The sequence below is a fragment of the Hemitrygon akajei genome, chromosome 17 (genome assembly GCF_048418815.1).
Source record: "Hemitrygon akajei chromosome 17, sHemAka1.3, whole genome shotgun sequence".
NCBI classification, from domain to species: Eukaryota; Metazoa; Chordata; class Chondrichthyes; order Myliobatiformes; family Dasyatidae; genus Hemitrygon; species Hemitrygon akajei.
The window spans coordinates 48,508,008-48,527,607 of record NC_133140.1 but is presented as its reverse complement, the minus strand read 5'-3'; the positions used below and the strand labels follow the sequence as shown (position 1 = coordinate 48,527,607).

General features: G+C 40.5%; 1 protein-coding gene across 3 annotated transcripts in view; it reads right to left on the bottom strand.

Annotated features, from left to right (window-relative positions):
* The window catches only part of abcc12 (ATP-binding cassette, sub-family C (CFTR/MRP), member 12), a 181,509-nt gene that overhangs the window by 107,998 nt on the left and 53,911 nt on the right, over positions 1–19,600 (bottom strand). The window contains exon 1 of one of the 3 annotated variants that reach the window (XM_073070063.1): positions 16,947–17,283. The exons of 1 other annotated variant lie outside the window; for it this stretch is intronic. The gene's annotated coding sequence lies outside the window, so the exon portion shown is untranslated. Of the gene's footprint in view, positions 1–16,946; positions 17,284–19,600 lie in introns of those variants that run through there. One more of the 3 variants, XM_073070066.1, reaches the window with a different exon arrangement.

Sequence of the window (19,600 nt, the reverse complement as noted above, 5' to 3'; positions counted from 1 at the left end):
GTTTTATATTGCTATATTTCTACACTATTCTTGGTTGGTGCAACTGTAACGAAACCCAATTTCCCTCGGGATCAATAAAGTATGTCTGTCTGTCTGTCGGTCTAACCTCAGTGGAATAAGCCTGCATGCATTTACTCTATTTGTACTCTTCCTAATTCTGTATACTTCTATCAAATCTCCTCTCAGTCACCTACATTCTAAAGAATACAGTCCTAACCTATTCAATCTTTCCTTATAACTCAGGTCCTCCAGATCCAGCAAGATCCTTGTAAATTTTTGCTGTACTCTTTCAACCTTGTTTTCATCTTTCCTATAGGTAGATGACCAAAAGTACACTCAATACTCCAAATTAGTCCTCACCAATGTCTTATACAACTTCAACATAACATCCCATATTCTGTACTCAATACATTGGTTTATGAAAGCCAATGTGCCAATAGCTTTCTTTACAACCCTGTCTACCTGTGACACCAATTTCAATGAATTATGGACCTGTATTCCCAGATCCTTTTGTTTTACCATACACCTCAGTGCCCTGGGTAAGACCTACCCTGGGTGGTCCTACCAAAGAGCAAAACCTCGCACGTCTGCATTAAATTCCATCTGCCATCTTTCAACCCATTTTTCCAGCTGATCCAGATCCCTCTGCAAGCCATGCTGGCCTTCCTCACTGTCCACTACATCCCCAATCTTGGTGTCATCCAGTTAACTACAGTATTATCCAGATCATTGATGTAGATGACAAACAACGACAGACCCAGCACCAATCCCTGTGGCATGCCATTACTCACCGGCCTCCAGTCAGAGAGGCAACCCTCTACTACCAACTTCTGATTCTCCTACAAGGCCAATGTCTAATCCAATTTACTACCTCATCTTGATTGCCGAGCAACTGAACCTTCTTGTCCAGCCTCCCATGTGGGACCTTGTTAAGTGCCTTACTGAGTCCATGTAGAAAGCATCCACCGCCTTGCCTTCATCAACCTTCCTAGTAACTTCCTCAAAAAACTCTATGAGATTGGTTAGAGATGACCTACCATGCATGAAGCCTCGCCAACTATCCTTAATCAGTCCATGTCTAGCCAGATACTTATATATCTGGTCCCTTAGGATCCCACAACTTATGTCTGACTCCCCAGCCTATAAAGTTTTAAATATCTTTGCTAGGCCCTTGCATTTTCTGCACTTGCCTCCCATAGGGTCTGAGGGAACACCTTGTCAGGCCCTGAGGGCTTATCCACCTTGATTTGCTTCAGGATAGCAAACACCTCCTCCTTTGTATTCTGTACAGGGTACATGAAGTTGATGCCGCTTTACCTCATTTCTATAGACTCCGTATCCATCTCCCGAGTAAATACAGATGCCAAGAATTCATTGAACTTCTGCTACATCACACCCATCCACGTTTTGACTCCATACATGGATTACCATTCTGGTCTTCCAGAGGACCAATTTTGTCCATTATGATCATTTTGCTCTTAACATGCCTGTAGAATCCCTTAGGATTCTTCTTCACTTCATCTGCTAGAGCAATTTCATGCCTTCTTTTAACCTTCCTGATTTCTTTCTGAAGGGCACTCTTTCTTTTCTTGTACACCATAAGCACCTCATTTGTGACTGCCTGCCTATACTTGCTATGCATCTCCTCTGTACTTTTAACCAGGACCTCAATATCTCTTGAAAACCAGGGCTCCCTGCCTTTGTTATTTATACCTCTCATTCTGACAGGCACATACAAGCTTTGTACTCTCAAAATGTTGCTTTTGAAGGTCTCCCACTTTTCAAGTCAAGGTAACATGCCTAAACAGCTATAGTCCAGCGGCTCAGATAGCCACCATCATGAAGTGCTTTGAGAGGCTGGGTGACTGAATGCATTAATTCCAACTTTCCAAGCAACATTCATCCTCTCCACTTCACCTACTGCTGAAACAAGCTTTCAATGGATGTCATCTTTCTGGCCCTGCACTCATCTCTGCAGCATCTGGATGATAAAGACACCAATGTCAGACTATTGCTTATTGACTGCAGTTCTGGCTTCAGTGCTATAATTCCAAGCTAATGCATTACCAAATTCTAGACCCTGGGGTCTTCCTGACTTCCTGGCTGTAATGGGTAAGGATGAGCTGTGATACCTCTGCCATGCTTATTCCAAACACTGGGGTTCCACAAGGCTCCATCCACAAACCCCTAATCTACTCTCTGTACACTCACGACTGCATGGATAGATTCTGCAGCAAAAGTTTATAGATGGCACCACTGTAGTGGGGCATTTCTCAAATAATGATGAATGATAGTACAGGACGGATGTAGAGAGCTTAGTAACATGATGTCTTGACAACAACCTTTCTCTCAATGTCAGCGAAACAAAAGAGCTGGTCATTGACTTCAGGAGGGGGGGATCAGCACATGTTCCTGTCTACATCACATTCTGAGGAGTGTGCATTAACAAAAGCCTGTCATAGTCCAATCACAAGAAAGCTCAGCAGCACATCTATTTCCTCAGGAGGCTTAAAAAAACTTGGCACACACCCGCAATTTTTATTGATGCACCACAAAAAGCATCCCATCTGGATATATATCGGCTTAGTACGGTACCTGCTCTGCAAGAACTGCAGGAAGTTGTAGACACAGCTCAGCATATCACGGAAGCTAGTCTCACCTCTGCGGACTCTGTCTACTTGCTGCATCAACATAATCAAAGACGCCACCCGTGGACATTCCCTCTTCTCTGCTTTTCCATTGCACAGAAAATACAAAAACTGGAAAGCATTACCACCAGGTTCAAGGATAGCTATCATAAGACTATTAAATGTTCCCTAATAGGACAAAATGAACTCTTGACTCACAATCTACCTCATTATGAGGTTGCACCTGTTGATTACCTGCACTTCACTTTCTCAGTAGCTGATACACTTTGTTCTGAATTGTAATTGTTTAGCTTGTTCCACCTCAATGCATTGTGCAATGATTCGATCTGTATGAACGGTATGCAAGGCAGGCTTTTCACAGTATGTTGATACATGTGACAATAATAAACCAGTTCCAATTCCAATTCCAAGATAGTTGTGAACATACTGCAGTTATTGATACTGCCTGCAGAAGATGTGAACTTCTCTATAACATTTCCATTCAGCACCTGTGTGCACTGAGAAACAACTGAGTGGTCCTTCATGAATACTTACCTCCTCCCAGTTGCAGCTTTGAATCCATTTGCAAGACCTACAATATGCAGAATGCCATGCAGAGGTTAAAAAGCTGCAGAGAAAAAATAATACTGCATGCCAGTGAAGTTTGTTTCCAGTTTGGTCTCAGTTGGTGATAAGGCAACCATACAGAACTGGGAGACATGAGACTCGGAGTAACTGAATCAGAGAACAGAATACACGACTAATGATGAAGTTTCTCAAGAAGTGTATTATTTTCATAATTTTTTAATATCTTTTCAGAATCTGGGTATCTCTGAGAAGCTTAGGGTTTACTTGCCCATCCTTAACTGTTGATACTAGTCATTGCCTGTTACTTGGCACTTAATAGCTCATTGTCTCACTTCTAGCTATCCTGATCTTGCTGGATGCAGGCAGAGGCTACGACATTTGCTGAGGCGATGTGAATGTTATGCAATCACCATCAAAAATCCTTACTTCTGACATTAAAGGCAAGTCGATCGTTGATGAAACAGCTAACCCTGCCGCTGGACACCGCCCTTGGACTGAGGTGATTGCGCTCCAACAGCCACAGCCATCTTCCTTTGTGTATGGTATTGGATCCTGATACTTTTACAATCCAGAGCTTCTTCAGGGGTTAAGAATGAGGCATAAAACTTGCTGCTTATGATCGTTTTATCAAGTGCTACAGGAAGCAAGGTGGCAGGTCCCATTGGATTAACTGGTAAGGCTCTGAAAACTTGTGCCAACCAACTGGTGGGTATTTTCAAGGACATTTTCAAACTTTCACTTCTACGGTTGGAAGTTCTCACCAGCTTCAAAAGGGCAACATTATACCAATGCCCAAGTAGAGTAGTGTGGGCTACCTTAATGACTATCATCCAGTAGTACTCACATCTACAGTGATGAAATGCTTTGAGAGGTTGGTCATGGCTAGAATCAACTCCTACCTCAGCAAGGACCTGGACCCACTGCAATTTGCCTATCACCATAGCAGAAAAAAACTCAATGGCACTTCACACGGTCTTAATGCACCTGGACAATGCAAACATCTATGTCAGGATACTGTTTGTTGCCTATAGCTCAACCTTAAACACCTTCGTTCCCACAGTCCTGATTGATAAGCTACAGAACCTGGGCCTCTGTACCTCCCTCTACAGATGGATCCTCAACTTGACTGTGTGGCTAGGTATAAATCAAATGCTATCTATAAATTTGCTGATGACACAACCATTGTTGGTAGAATCTCAGATGGAAATGAAAGGGCATGCAAAAATGAAATATGCCAGCTAGTTGAGTGGTGTCACAGCAACAAGCTTGCACTCAATGTCAGTAAGACCAAAGAACTGATTGTGGATTTCAGGAAGTGTAAGACGAAGGAACATGTACCAATCCTCACAGAGGAATCAGAAGTGGAGAGAGTGAGCAGTTTCAAGTTCCTGGGTGTCAAGATCTCTGAGGATCTAACCTGGTCTCAATATAAATGCAGCTATAAAGAAGGCACGATAGCAGTTATATTTCATTAAGAATTTTAGGAGATTTGGGTTGTCACCTAAAACACTCAAAAATGTCTGCAGGTGGACTGTGGAAAGCATTCAGACAGGGTGTTTCACTGTCTGGTTTGGTGGGGGGGGGGGGGGGGGGGGTAGCTACTGCACAGGATCAAACGAAACGACAAAGGTTGTAAAACCAGACAGTTCCATCTTGGGTACTAGTCTCCATAGTATCCAAGACATTTTTAAGGAGCAGTGCCTCAGAAAGGTGGCATCCATTATTAAAGACCCCATCACCCAGGATATGCCCTCTTCTCATTGTTACCATCAGGAAGGAGGTAGAGGAGCGTAAAGACAATTCAGCAATTCAGAAACAGCCTCTTCCCCTCTGCCATACAATTCCTAATGGATATTAAACCCACGAACACTACTTCACTTTTTTGTTTATATTATTTCTGTTTTGCACTATTTTTAATTTAACTATTTAATATACATATATACTTACTGTAATGGACTTATTTATTTACCTATTTCTATATTATCATGTATTGCATTGCACTGCTGCTGCTAAGTTAACAAATTTCACAACGTTTGCCTCTGATATTAAACCTGATTCTGAATTCAGAATAGAAAGGAGAAGAATGCTGAAAGAGGGAATGAAGAAAGAGAGTAAACAAAAGAGAGAAGAGATGAGACAAAGGTGCTATGGTCTTCTTACTCCAGCCTATAGATAACAGTAAATTCCACTGAAATTCCAATCAATAATGGTTAACCAATTAAGTAACCAGATTCAAGTCATGTGACATCCACCACTGACATTAACAAGTTTCTGCAAAATACAATATCAGCTGTAACCACTGAAAAACTCACTGAACAAGCACATGAATATGGGTGAAAATATAAAAATACAGACAGCCATAAGGAAGTTAAACTACAAAAAAGCTATTCTACAACCCAATCCAGCAATGATATGCCTCTAACTATTAGAGTGGTTCTCATTGATATTCATTTGGTTTTCTGTTTTACCAGATCTCCTTGACACCACACATGGTCAATTGATTCATCAACATCAAGGACAGTAACTCTAACTCTCCTCTTTAGTCAGTGTTTGAGCCAAGGCTGTGTTGAGGTCTGGGACCACAAGAGTCCTGGCAAAACGTAGATGGGCCATGTAGGCTATTGGTGAGTAAATGGTACTTGGATGCATTGCCAGTGAATTTCCATTACTTTACTGATGATTGACAACAGATTTACACACTGATAATTAGCTGGAATCAATTTGACCCACTCATGTTTTACATTATTCACACCTATTAAATGTGATAACTCTGTTCATGCCATCCTAGGCAAGGAGTCAGTTTTGACTGGCATAATCTGACTTATTCACACAGCATTTACAAAAACACAGACATGAAACCTCATAAAATATGGACAACGATAAGTAAATACCTATCTATTCAATCAAGCCCATTAGAATTCTTTGTTTGAATGACATTACGTCTCATTTATTTTTGCATATCTTATGCACATCCCAGATAAGAGTAGCCTGGGACTGATTCATGTTTGTTTTGGGGACAAAGTCAAAGTAAATTTATTATCAAATTCCATGCATGTCACCATATATAACCTTGAGATTCATTTTCTTGTGGACATACTCAATAAATCCATAATAGAATAATGACCATAACAGAATCAATGAAAGACCGCACCAACTTGTGTGTTCAACCAGTGTTCAGAACACAACAAACTGCAATTGCAAAAAAGAAAAACATTATAAGAATTAACAAATAAGCAATAAATATTGAGAACATGTGATGAAGCGCCCTTGAAAGTGATTCCATAGGTTGTGGGAACATTTCAATGATGGGGGAAAGGTGAAGTTGAGTGAAGTTATCCCCTTTGGTTCAAGAGCCTAATGGCTGAGGGATAGTAACTGTTCCTGAAACTAGTGGGGTGAGTCCTGAGGCTCCTTCCCTTTTTTTCAGATGGCAGCAGCAAGAAGAGAGCGTATCCTAGATGGTGGTTTCTCTGATGATGGATACTACTTTCCTGCAACAATGCTTTGCATAGATGTGCATAATGGTGGGGAGGGCTTCACTCATGATGGACTGCTACTTTTTGTAGGATTTTCCATTCAAGACTATTGGTGTTTCTCTATCAGGCTGTGATGCAGCCAGTCAATATACTCTCCACTGCACACCTATAGAGATTTGTCAAAGTTTTAGATGTATTGCCAAATCTTCACAAACTCCTAAGGAAGTAGAAGCGCTGCCATGCTTTTTTTTTGTAATTGCTCTTATGTGTTGGGCCCAAGGCACTTCCTCTGAAATAACAACACCGAGGAATGTAAAGGACTTGTTCATGAACATCTTGTTTCCTTTTCCCGAAATCAATAGTCAGCTTCTTGGTCTTGCTGACATTGAGTAAGAGGTTGTTGTTATGGCACCACTCAGCCAGATCTTCAAACTCTCTCCTATATACTGATTCATCACCACCTTTAATTCAGCCTAAGACAGGGACATCATCAGCAAACCTGTACAGGGTGTCGGAGTTGTGCATAGCCACACAGTCATTAGTGTAAAGTGGGTAGAACAGGGGGCTAAACATACAGCTTTGTGGTGCCCCTTTGCTGATGAAGATCATGGAGGAGATGTTGTTGCCAATCCAAACTGACTGGGGTCTGCAAGTGAGGAAATTCAGGATCTAATTACACAAGGCATATTGAGGCCAAAGTCTTGGAGTTTATTGGTTAGTTTTGAGGGAATGATGGTATTGAATTCTGAGCTATAATTGATAAAGAGCATCCTGATGCATCTTTGCTGTCCAAATGTTCCAAGGTTAAGTGAAGAGCCAATGAGATGGCATCTGCCGTCAACCTGTTGTTCCGGTCGGCGGACTGGAGTGGCTCCAAGTTGCTTCTCCGGGAGGAGTTAATTTGTTTCATCACCAACCTCTCAAAACACTTCATCACTGTGGATCAAAGTGCTACTAGGCGATAGTCATTGAGGCAGGTTACCAGGTTCTTCTTAGTCACCGGTATGATTGCAGCCTGCTTGAAGCAGGTGGTTTCCTTAGACTGCCGAAGCAAGAAGTTAAAGATCTCAGAGTACACGCAAGCTAGTTAATCATCACAGGTTTCTAGGTGCTCTGTCTGGGCTGGGTGCTTTCTGTGGGTTCACCGTCCTGTAGGCTGCTTGGTCATCAGCTTCAGAGACTGAAATCTCAGGATAAGATGTGTATTGAGAGTCAGGAACAGGTAAAAGTGTATGGAGAGTGGATAGGAAAGGGCACAGATGTGTGGAGAGATGGTGGCTGGAAATTAAGTCAGGTTTGATTTATTTTTAAATCTGATATGATTCTTCCTAGTCATATTGATTTTCTAAATACTTTGGTACCAGATGCACAAGAGAAGACTCAGTATCTGCTCTCATATTGGCATCAAGCTAACTAGTGCATAGTTCCGATTCCTCCTCACCCAGCTTTCTTGAATGACAAGGACACATTTGTCTCTTGTCAGTTGAGGGGACCATTCCTAAACCTGTGAAAATTTGGGGGAAAAAGAAGGACTCTCTCTCCTGAGAATTATTTGAATTCCCAGGAAACAGAATGGGAAATCCAGTAGTTTTATTGTTTTTATCTTACAAGCCCTAATTTCTAATAATACTGCAATCTGAATAACTCTTTGTTTGCTATTCATTCCAAACATTTTTTTTACTTTTCCTAGAATGATTGATCCAAAGTATGTATTTCATTTTACTACAATTTTCATCTTTCTCTTATAATTTTCCTGCCTTTGCTATAAGGGACTAAAATTTACTGTTTCCTATCTCTACATTTCACATCCCTTTAGATCTGTTTATAGTCTGTTTCATCTCTTAGTGATTTATCATCATATTGCATTTTATCTCTCTATTGATCCTTTGCCCATACTTGGTATGTTTCCAACATCTTCCCATTTTTTTTAAGATTATCACTGTCTTTTATTAATATTATCATTGTCTCCATTCAATTTTTTTTTCTGATTGCAGCATTTCCCAAAAGTTATTAAAATAAGAGTCAGAGATTTTGTGTGTGTCAGAGACAAAGAAAAAAAGAGAGAGACATAGATAGCGAGGGAATATGCAAGTACAGAAGTATACTGTACATGCCCACTCATATTCTGTAAGACAGGGCCTGAGACCCTCTGAGAGACAGATAAGCAGAATGGAAGCAGAAAAATCAATAGATACGGATGCAGGAGAAACGGAGAAGCAGCGAGCCAGAGAAAAGGATTAACTAAAGGGGCGAGAAAGTTTGGAGACAATATCAATGTGATTGGATAAAACACAAGAACAGAAAGGAACGGGAACGAGAAAAAAGAGGAGAAAGAGAAGGCAAGATCTGAGATGGAGAGAAATGAGAACGAGGATGTGAAGGAAGAAAGAGGAATAGAGAGAATGAGATCGAGGAAGAAGATAATATTAAGAAAAGTGTTGTCATAATATCAGCTAAAGTGAGATAGAATTAAATAAAAGAAATTTTAAAAGTATAGGGGTAAAGCAACCCCCATAAAAAGGAGTATAGATTCTTTTACTAAAGGCTTTTTGTCAAAATTGTCCAGTTGTAAAAATAATGAAGATCACTGTTCTAGTGAGTAATTGATAGAAACCCTCTCAGATGAGTCAGATAATATGGTTGTGGTAAACCAAATAAGATTCTTTGCTGGAAAATTTAGTAAAGTTGAACAAAGTTGCTCTGTGCTACAAAGTAGACCTTGTACAATCAAAGGCCTGCTCAGTAGTTCTAGGGCTGGTCCCAGATCCAGAATGGGAAGTGTAGACCAGGGATAATTACAAAGTTAGACAGTGACGTGGGATTCAGGGTTGACCAGCTTTAGAAAAGTCAGGGTCAAGGGGTAAGTAGAAGTGTGGGGGGGGGGGGGGCGCGCTGAGATAGGTAAAGCAATGCTGGTAAAGAGCTCAAAGCAAGGAATGGGAGAAGATGGTTAACATAGGGTCAACTGACATGGACAGTGAGGGAAAGGATGGTAGCTGGTGATGCTGGAACAGAAACTCGAGGGGGTTTGAAAGTCAGGTGAATTAATCATCAGAGAGTGGTAAGTGCTGAGAAGAGTTCGGGTCAGAATGCAGCTGGATGGTGGAGGTCAGATCAACCAATAGGTTGTTAGTTGGATAGGCTCAACTCACCATCTCTGTAATGGGTGGGGCTGAGCAAGATTGTGGGGGAAGGTTACGAATCATTATCTTAGGAGAAAGAGAGACAGGTCCATATGTAAAGGAAAGCCACTTGAGGTAAGTTCCATGGCAGGGATCTTTTCCGAGACATTGAAGCAAGCCCAGAGAGCACCTTGCGAGCCTTCCACTGCATGTGTGGGCTGCTCACTGATGGGCTTTACAGAAGTGGTATCCATGAGTGCATTGGGTAGATTAAGGCAGACATTGGACGTCACTCAGTGTGCCCTGGTATCCACACCTTTGTGCTTAGTGAGCAGAATAAATTTAAACCATGCAGTATGCAGTGGGAAAATGATTTTTAACTATTTTTCATTCTACATTGGAACCAAATCACACGACATTCAAAAACATATTGCTATACGATCCAATTACCAGGCAGGTGTTCTTACCACCTCTTTCTCCTCAATGCACCTATCCCCCTCCCCTGCCTAATAAACATAGATTATGTAAATACATCTATGAAAATGAAACGTAACAAAGAGACAGTTTTCCACGCTTTATTAACAGAAATTATATTTCAGAATGGTATTCCAGTTAAAATTGAAGTTGTGTTGGACATGTTGTTAACATACTGAATTTATATCAGTAATACTGACTAAATAATAATTAAATAATAAAACCATTATAGAGATTGTATCTTCAATCATTTTGAAAAGGGAAGGTACAGTTAGTTAGGAAGGTTCAATCGTTGGGTATTAATATTGAAGTAGTAAAATGGATTCAACAGTGGCTGGATGGGAGATGCCAGAGAGTAGTGGTGGATAACTATTTGTCAGGTTGGAGGCCGATGTCTAGTGGTGTGCCTCAGGGATCTGTATTGGGTCCAATGTTGTTTGTCATATACATTAATGCTCTGGATGATGGGGTGGTAAATTGGATTAGTAAGTATGCAGATGATACTAAGGTAGGAGGCTTTGTGGATAATGAAGTAGGTTTTCAAAGCTTGCAGAGAGATTTAGGCCAATTAGAAGAGTGGGCTGAATGATGGCAGATGGAGTTTAATGCTGATAAGTGTGAGGTGCTACATTTTGGTAGGAATAATCCAAATAGGACATACATGGTAAATGGTAGGGCATTGAAGAATGCAGTAGAACAGAGTGATCTAGGAATAATGGTGCTTAGTTCCCTGAAGGTGGAAACTCATGTGGATAGGGTGGTGAAGAAAGCTTTTGGTATGCTGGCCTTTGTAAATCAGAGCATTGAGTATAGGAGTTGGGATGTAATGTTAAAATTGTACAAGGCATTGGTAAGGCCAAATTTGGAGTTTTGTGTACAGTTCTGGTCACCGAATTATAGGAACGATATCAACAAAATAGAGAGAGTACAGAAAAGGTTTACTAGAATGTTACCTGGGTTTCAGCACCTAAGTTACAAGGAAAGGTTGAACAAGTTAGGTCTTTATTCTTTGGAGCGTAGAAGGTTGAGGGGGACCTGACAGAGGTATTTACAATAATGAGGGGGATAGATTGAGTTGACGTGGATAGGCTTTTTCCATTGAGAGTAGGGGAGATTCAAACAAGAAGACATGATTTGAGAGTTAGGAGGCAAAAGTTTAAGGGTAGCATGAGGGGGAATTTCTTTACTCAGAGAGTGGTAGCTGTGTGGAATGAGCTTCCAGTAGAAGTGGTAGAGGCAGGTTCGGTATTGTCATTTAAAGTAAAATTGGATAGGTATATGGATAGGAAAGGAATGGAGGGTTATGGGCTGAGTGTGGGACAGTGGGACTAGGTGAGTGTAAGCATCGGCACAGACTAGAAGGGCCGAGGTGGCCAGCTTCCGTGCTGTAATTGTTATATGGTTATATTACACACTTCAGAAACATACTGCAGTGATTAAGTGCTTTGAGAGGTTGATGATAAAACATATCAACTCCTGCCTAAGATGCAATTTGGATCTGCTCCAGTTTGCCTACCAGCACAACTGTTCCACAGCAGATGCCATTTGATTGGCTTTTCACTAAACCCTGGAACATCTGGGCAGCAAAGATATATACATCAGGATGCTCTTTATAAAATACAGCTACCGGTATTCAATACTATTATCCCTTCAAAACTGTTGTATATTTATTATATCAGTAATATTCAAAATATATTGTTTGATTAAGCATATTTTGTTGTCTAAATAATTAATTATGGTTAAGAAGTACGTGAATGGCATATGCCATCACACCACCATGTGATACGCTCACACCCCGCTGAAAGTAAAGAACAAATTTAAGACTCACATCTCTTGAGCTCTCATCTTTTTCTTCAAAGTAATTTTATGGTGTGGAGTTACAAAGCATAATAGTGCTGATGAGAAAGTTTAAGATGAACTTGGAACGGCTACCTACCTGTTCAAGTGCAGAGAGTTGTTCAGTTAAAAAAAGGGCAGGAAATGGAAGAATTCACAGGTTTATAAAACCGGGTGATAATACCATAAGGAAAGAACAGAAATGGCTGGCTGCATCAGAAAGATTGATCCATTTGATTGCACAACGGATAACTGGATTTTGCACTCTGAATGGATTGAGTAGTATTTTGAAGCAGATGAAATAGCCAATGAGAAGGAAGTACCAGTTCTGCTGAGTGCATTGATCTAAAGGCATACAGTTTGATTAGAAATTTAACTACTCCAACCAAACCAGCTAAGATGCACCTTGCTGATATCATGAAAGTACTGGAGGAATGTTAAGAACTCAAGCCTTAGTTAATCGCAGAAGGCTTTAGGTTTCTTAAGCAGAATCAAAAGCAAGGGATGTCCATTTCAACAAATGTGGTTGAATTGAAGAGATTGTCTGCGCATTGTCAGTTCAGTGATGGGGATAATGATGCACTGCGAGACCATTTAGTTTGTGTAATTACAAGAAGGCATTAAAAAAAACATTTCCTAAATGAAGCACAACTCACATTTAAAAGAGCAGTTGAAATAGCTGTATCAATGGAAACAGCAGGCAGAGACACGACAGAGATGCAGTCAGGAATGAAAGTGGACATGAGAAAAATTGCAGCACCTAAAACAGAAAACGACCTGGCTGAACAATTTGTGCTACCATTGTGGCAGGGGCTCACATAGATCAGACCAGAGCAGGTTTAAAGGCAAAACTTCCAGAAAATGCAACAAAGTAGGACACATACAAAGAGCATGTCGAGCAGACTTAGATAAATGGACTGCATAGAGAAAAGAAAACAATAAAAGACAAGTTGCTGTGGCAAAAAGAGCAGTAATCTGCATGCTGCTAATGAGAAATCTGATAATGATGAGAGTGATGCAGGACTGCGTAGCCTTGAGATTTATAATGTGCCAACTAACAACAGACAAGCAATATGACCAGAATTGAACAGCCAATTATTTAAAATGAAATTAGAGACTGGCTCAGTTGCTTTAATCATTCCACAAAATGAGTTTGAATGGCACTTCAAAGATATCCAACGTAGAAATTATACCGGAGAAAAGATAACACCGGTGGGAATGACATACGTAACATTGAAATGAAAAAACCTGCATGACACTTTGAGCTCGTATGTGATAAAAACAGGAGTGCCAGCGTTGTGCGGCCATAATTGCCTGAGACAACTACAACTTGATTAGCGACACATCCACCATCTGCAAGCCACATCCTCTGTATAAGAGTCAACTGAAAGTGAATTGAGAAAGGTACTAGATGATGCCACAACTGTCTCCATGCTGTATGCCATGAACTGCTGTTCAACAAAGGGCAAAACAGGTGTTGATGCCAGTCTCTGTGCCTCTGGATGGAGAGCATATTGCAGCAAGGAAGGACCATGCTGCTCAGCGGAAACGTGAAAGTGCCAAAAGCACTGGTCTGACAACAACATTATTTTTTTAGGCAGCATATCTGAGAAAGTTACTTGTGGAATGTGGTTTGATTTTCAGCTGGAAGAGAGTTCAAGGAGTTTCAGGAAAGTTGCAAGCATTCAGCTTTTGAGAGTATAAAGAAGCCTATAATATTCTGGTTTACTCTTAAAGACTTCCTTAAACAATGAAACAACATGTTATCCTTCAGACCATCAGCACCTCCCCTGTGGCAAAGAATATGTTAAATATCTCTGCTTGGACCCCTGTAATATCTGCAACAGCCTCCCACAGGGTCTAAGGGAACACCTTGTCATGTCCTATGTATTTATCCATTCTAATTTGCCTCAAGGCAGCAAACACCTCCTCCTCTATATACAGTCCAAGAACTCATTGCTGCTTTTTATCACTTCTATAGACTCTATGTCCATTTCCTAAGTAAACACAAAATCTATCTGAGGTCTTTCCATCTCTTTCAGCCCCATGCATAGATGACCACTCTGATCCGCCAGAGGACCAATTTTGTTCCTTGCTATTTTTTTGCTTTTAATATATCTGTAAAAGCCTTTGGGATTCTCCTTCACCTTGTCTGCTAAAGCAGCCTCCTGCCTCCTTTTTGCTTTCATGATTACCTTCTTAAATGTTCTCTTGCATTTCTTATACTCCTCAAGTACCTCATTTGCTCTTTACTGACAATGCCTGCTATGTATCTCCTTCTTCTTAATCAGGGCCTCAATATCTCTCAAACATCAAGGTTCCCCAAACCTGTAATCGTTGATTTTTATTCTGATAGGAACATACAAACTCTGTACTCTCAAAATTTCACTTTTGAAGGCCTCCTACCTACTAAGTACCTCTTTGCCAGAAAACAATCTGTCCTAGACAACATTTGCCAGATCCTTCCTGCTACCATTAAAATCAGTCTTTCTCCAATTCAGAATCTCAACCCCAGGACCATACTTATTCTTCTCCATAATCGTCCTGAAACTAACGGCATTATGATCACTAGATGAAAATTGCTTCCCTACACTAATTTCTGTCTTCTGCCCTGTTTCATTCCATAATAATAGATCTAGTATCACACTCTCTCTGGTTGGGAACTCTGTTTATTGATTAAAGAAACTTTCCTGACAAACTCTATCTCATCCAGGCTTTTTACATTTTGGGAGTCCCAGTCAATATGTGGAAAGTTAAAATCAACTGCTACCACAATCTTATATTTCTTGCAAGTCTGCAATCTCGCTAGAAATAAAAAAACCCATTGCTGAAGCTTCACTTGCCGCATGTTGTAGCATGGAGAAAGACGAGTGTTCGTTCCATAGTAGGTGAACACTGACAGTTGACTCATATGTTACGTAAAGGTATTGAAAACAGGAGCAGAAATAGAGCTTTCAGCCTTTTGTGACTGAGCCATTGGACACCATCATAGCTAATCCATCCATTTCACAAGTTCTTGCTCTTTCTCCAGATCTCTAACCCCTTTTAGCTTTCAGAACTTCATCTGTTTCCTCCCTGAATATACGTAGTGACTTGCCTCCAATGTCTTCCGTGATTAATACATTGTACTGTTGCCAATAAGGAGCCCCTGCTTCCCATTGATAAGAATGGGAGGCCCTAATAATTCTTATGATCAAATTCTGATTAAATTTGAGTAATGATGTACATATAAGGTGTTGTATGGGAAAGAGCCATCTTCAGAGGGCAAGTGTTGTTTTGATACTTTGACAGGTTAGGGTAGACCAACATACACGTAGGCAACAGACATGGTGTCCTGGCTTTCAGACACTGTAACAGGAGAGCTTTTAAGATAACAGAGCTTGGAAATGTGGCTTCCATGAAAAGTAAGTCGGCGTGTAAGGAGAGTAGTGGAAGAGAGATTAGTGCCTCCAGGTTCGTTCACAGAACCAGGCTTCAGAGCTTATAGAAGTTTACTGACATGATAAAACCTTCTCTCCTATCTCTCTTACTGTGAGCACGACCTGGCAGGCTGCCCTGCAAATTGGAGGCTTTCCAATTCATAAAAGCAATGGGCTTATTTGCAGGAATAACGATAGGTAATACTGCACCAAATTCTGAGTGAGCGCCGCTACTATCTGTAAAGCATTAAATTATAGCCGGTGAATTTGCTTCAAGTACTGCAGAAGCTGACTATTTCTTTCACTGTTCAACCCATGATTTGTGATTGAATTTCAGTTAGAAATTACGGCAGCGTAGACTGATATGAAACATGTTTAAACTGTAATTGCATCAACAGAAAATACATTTTTTAATTACTTGTTTTTTTTTGTGTTTCTGAGCAGTACGATAACGTTTCATTTTGTAGCGCCTGCTGTAAGATAGGAGTTCAATTCCCGTTGCTGTCTATAAGGAGATTGTACCTTCTCCCCATGACCCTGTGGGTTTCCTCTGGGTACTTCAGTTTCCTCCTGCACACCAAAAGAGATATACGGCTATGGTTAGTGAGTTGTGTGCATGCTATGATGGTGTTGGAAGTGTGGTGACAATGTCAGGCTGTCCAATCCTACCAAATCCTCACTAATTTGATTTGATGCGAAAATGTATTTCACTGTATGTTTTGACGTGCATGGGACATTAATCCCTAATCTCTTTATCTTTGTTTTTGGTTGAAAAATCATAAAAGTAGACATCTATCATTAACTTAGTGATTTTCTATTCACAATACTTAGCACACTATTGCTCAGTTCTGAGCAAAAGTCTTAGATCTGAGATGCTGAGATTTTCTCCTTCCACATCTGCTCCTTGACCTCCTGAGCGTTTCTAGCATTTTCTGTTTTATTTCACATATCCAGCAGCTGTAGATAATTTTTTGATATTCTCTCACTATCACCCTGTTTAGACAAAAAGCCCTGACTAATATGAACAACAATACTATACAATAAGATTCTAAAAATTGACCCCTAACATCAAATAGGTTAAAGTATATAAAATAAATTAGATCAGTATTGCCAGTAGGAAATAGCCAGCATGCACACATTCTAAATGTTACTTTTTGTCATTTGTTATTTCTTTTCTTCAGAGTCCTGTATGAAAAAAATCATGTCTGGATTTATATACTTTCTGAAGGTTATGGAGAAATTTCCATTATGTACAAGTTTCTTTCACTCAAACAATTTAATTTTGCTTTCTTGCTCAATTTCATTCAGCATTGTTTCTGCAAACTACTGCTCATAAAAAATACACGCTTATTGTTCCAGTGACAGCCAACATGACACTAATAGTTTAGCCACTGTCAAACTCACCACTTCTGCTTGGTTTGCTCTGTGTAGACCTCTTCTTTGTCTTTTGATCTCTGCTTGAATCACCACTGAAATAATCAGTACTTTCTTGGCTTGAGAGATTCCCTTTTAAATAACAATCTGCAAGGGTCATGCATCCAAAAGGAGCCTCATTTTCAATCTACTCATTTCAAAGTTCATTTTGGGCAATAACTATTCTGTACAAAGGTGTGAAGCTCATGAAAACAAGAATTGACATCCTCAGATTTAAAGGAGTATTGTCATCAGTAAAAACTATTTCAAAGTGATTTTTGTCACTCCTTATGTCTGTCAAAGTAGGAATTCTTTTCACAGAGGCTTTAGTTTTGAATCCTCTTTCTTTACAATATGATTTCTGACATGGTGAATGTGACGTTTTTTCCTGTTATTCTTTCACTGGTTTCAAGAGGCCCAGTGTAAATGTTCAATAATTGGTTGGCAAATGATCAGGGAGCAGCACGAGCTAATTTGCTGACAAAAAGGAAGGACACAGGCAGAGTGCCAACAGGGTAATCAGTCATGTTTCTGAACTCTTCATACTATGAGACCCATTGCCAGAACCCTGGGCCAGCAAATCCAGTGGAGTGTTGGCTGACTGATTACTGCAATGCTGTTACACAAAGCCTCTTGAATACCGTTATCCAAATCCATGACTGCTTCAGTATATTTCTTTGACTGAGATTTTGCTCCAGGCATTCGTTTATTTTTGTACATTTTATTTTATCTCCACCAATTCTTCATGAAGTACCAAGTATGCATTCTTTTGGGAATCCAAAACATTCTGGAGTATGGAAGTGACAAAGAAGAATTGAGAGGGGCTAACTAAGGTGCAAAAATTCCTGAAACATTCTGGTTACGAGAGTCGCCATCTTAGGAGCTGTACTCAGACATGTCTAGGGGATCTGGATCTGCCAGCACTGCCATATAATCTCCTTCATGATATTTCTTCATTCATGTGGTATTTTCTGGATTAGATCTAACTCACTTGGAGATAAAGGTAAGCAATGCCTCTTCCAAGCTGCATCTTCAGCTGTTTACTTGTGGAAAGAGCTGTGAATGGTATTATATGCACACCTTCCATTAAAAATTGGATACCCTAGGGCTAAAGATGAAAGATCTGTTTTATTTGTCACTTGAACATCAAAACATCGACGCACACAGTGAAATTCACCATTTGCAATAAAATCAAATCAGCAAGGATTGTGCCAGGCAGCACACAAGTGTTGTCACGCAACGTAGCATACCCACAACTCACTACCCCAACCTGCACAGCTTTAGAATGTGGGAGGTAACCGGGGCACCCAGAGAAAACCTACGCAGTCACAGGCAGAACGTACAAACTCCTTGCAAGCATACGAGCAGCAGCAGAAATTGAACCTCCCCCTCCACCCCCCGATCAGTGATCGTTGACTGGCACTGGAAGCAATATGCTAACCACTATGCTACCATATTGTCCTACGGTGTAAATGCTCCAGCATACACCTTTAAGCAGTACAGCAGTGTAACTAGTAGATCTGTGGTTTATCTTCTCCTATGTCAGTGGAATTTGCATGCTCTCCCAGTGATTGTACACATCACCCTGGGTGCTCTCGTTTCTTCCTGCATCCCACAGAGCTATGTGTTGGCAGGTTAGATGCTTTCTGTAGGATGAAGATGAGTGGCCGCCTCTGGGAGAGTTGATAGGAATCTGGGGAGATAAATGAGATTACTATAGAGTTAGTATAGATGGATGGCTGATGGTCAGCATGCGCTCAGTGGACCAAAGGGCCTGTTTCAAGTGCAATATCCCTTCACTATCAACCTCAGACATCTTGAGATGCCACACACTAGATACCATTTAAAGTGCCATGGAGAAAAGAAACATACTACTGAAGCAGTGTCTTCCCTATCCTGCCCTGTTTTTGTTTGCTGTTTTCAGTTACCTGCATTATCTTTTGATTTCCATGTACAATTTGGTTGGAAAGATAGATTCATGTGGTTCAGTGGTGTTGGTGCTGTGCTATGTGTGTAAGTCAGGTTATATCATCTTAAACTCCCTTGGTTTTGGAAGAATGATCTCATTGAAACAATGAGATTCAACGAGAGTTGATCTGGCTGGAGAATTCACACAAGGTGTGCAGGCTCAGGATAAAACATAGAAACATAGAAATCTACAGCACATTACAGGCCCTTCAGCCCACAATGTTGTGCTGACCATGTAATATACTCTAGAAACTGTCTAGAATTTCCCGACCACATAGCCCTTTATTTTTCTAAGCTCCATGTACTAGCTAAGAGTCTCTTAAAAGACCCTAATGCATCCGCCTCCATCACCTTTGCTGGCAGTGCAAATATAAAACCACATAATCTGTCCACTTCCGGTTGCGATGAGAACAGTTAGAGTTGTCAGTCTTTGGAAAATCTCTTCTAATAGAGCTGAGATTCTTCTGGCCTGAGATCATAGGGTTTTGGAAATTGGTATCAGGTGAGACTGTGAACAAGGATCAGCCATGATCTGATCAAATGGCAGTGCAGGACTGAGAGCCTTTACAGCGCATCCCTGCACCTTTTCTAATATGATTGTGTTCCTAAGCTGTATTAATGAAATAAGTGAGCACTGAACTCCAGTGAGCACATGAAGTATTTTGCTGGTTTATAGA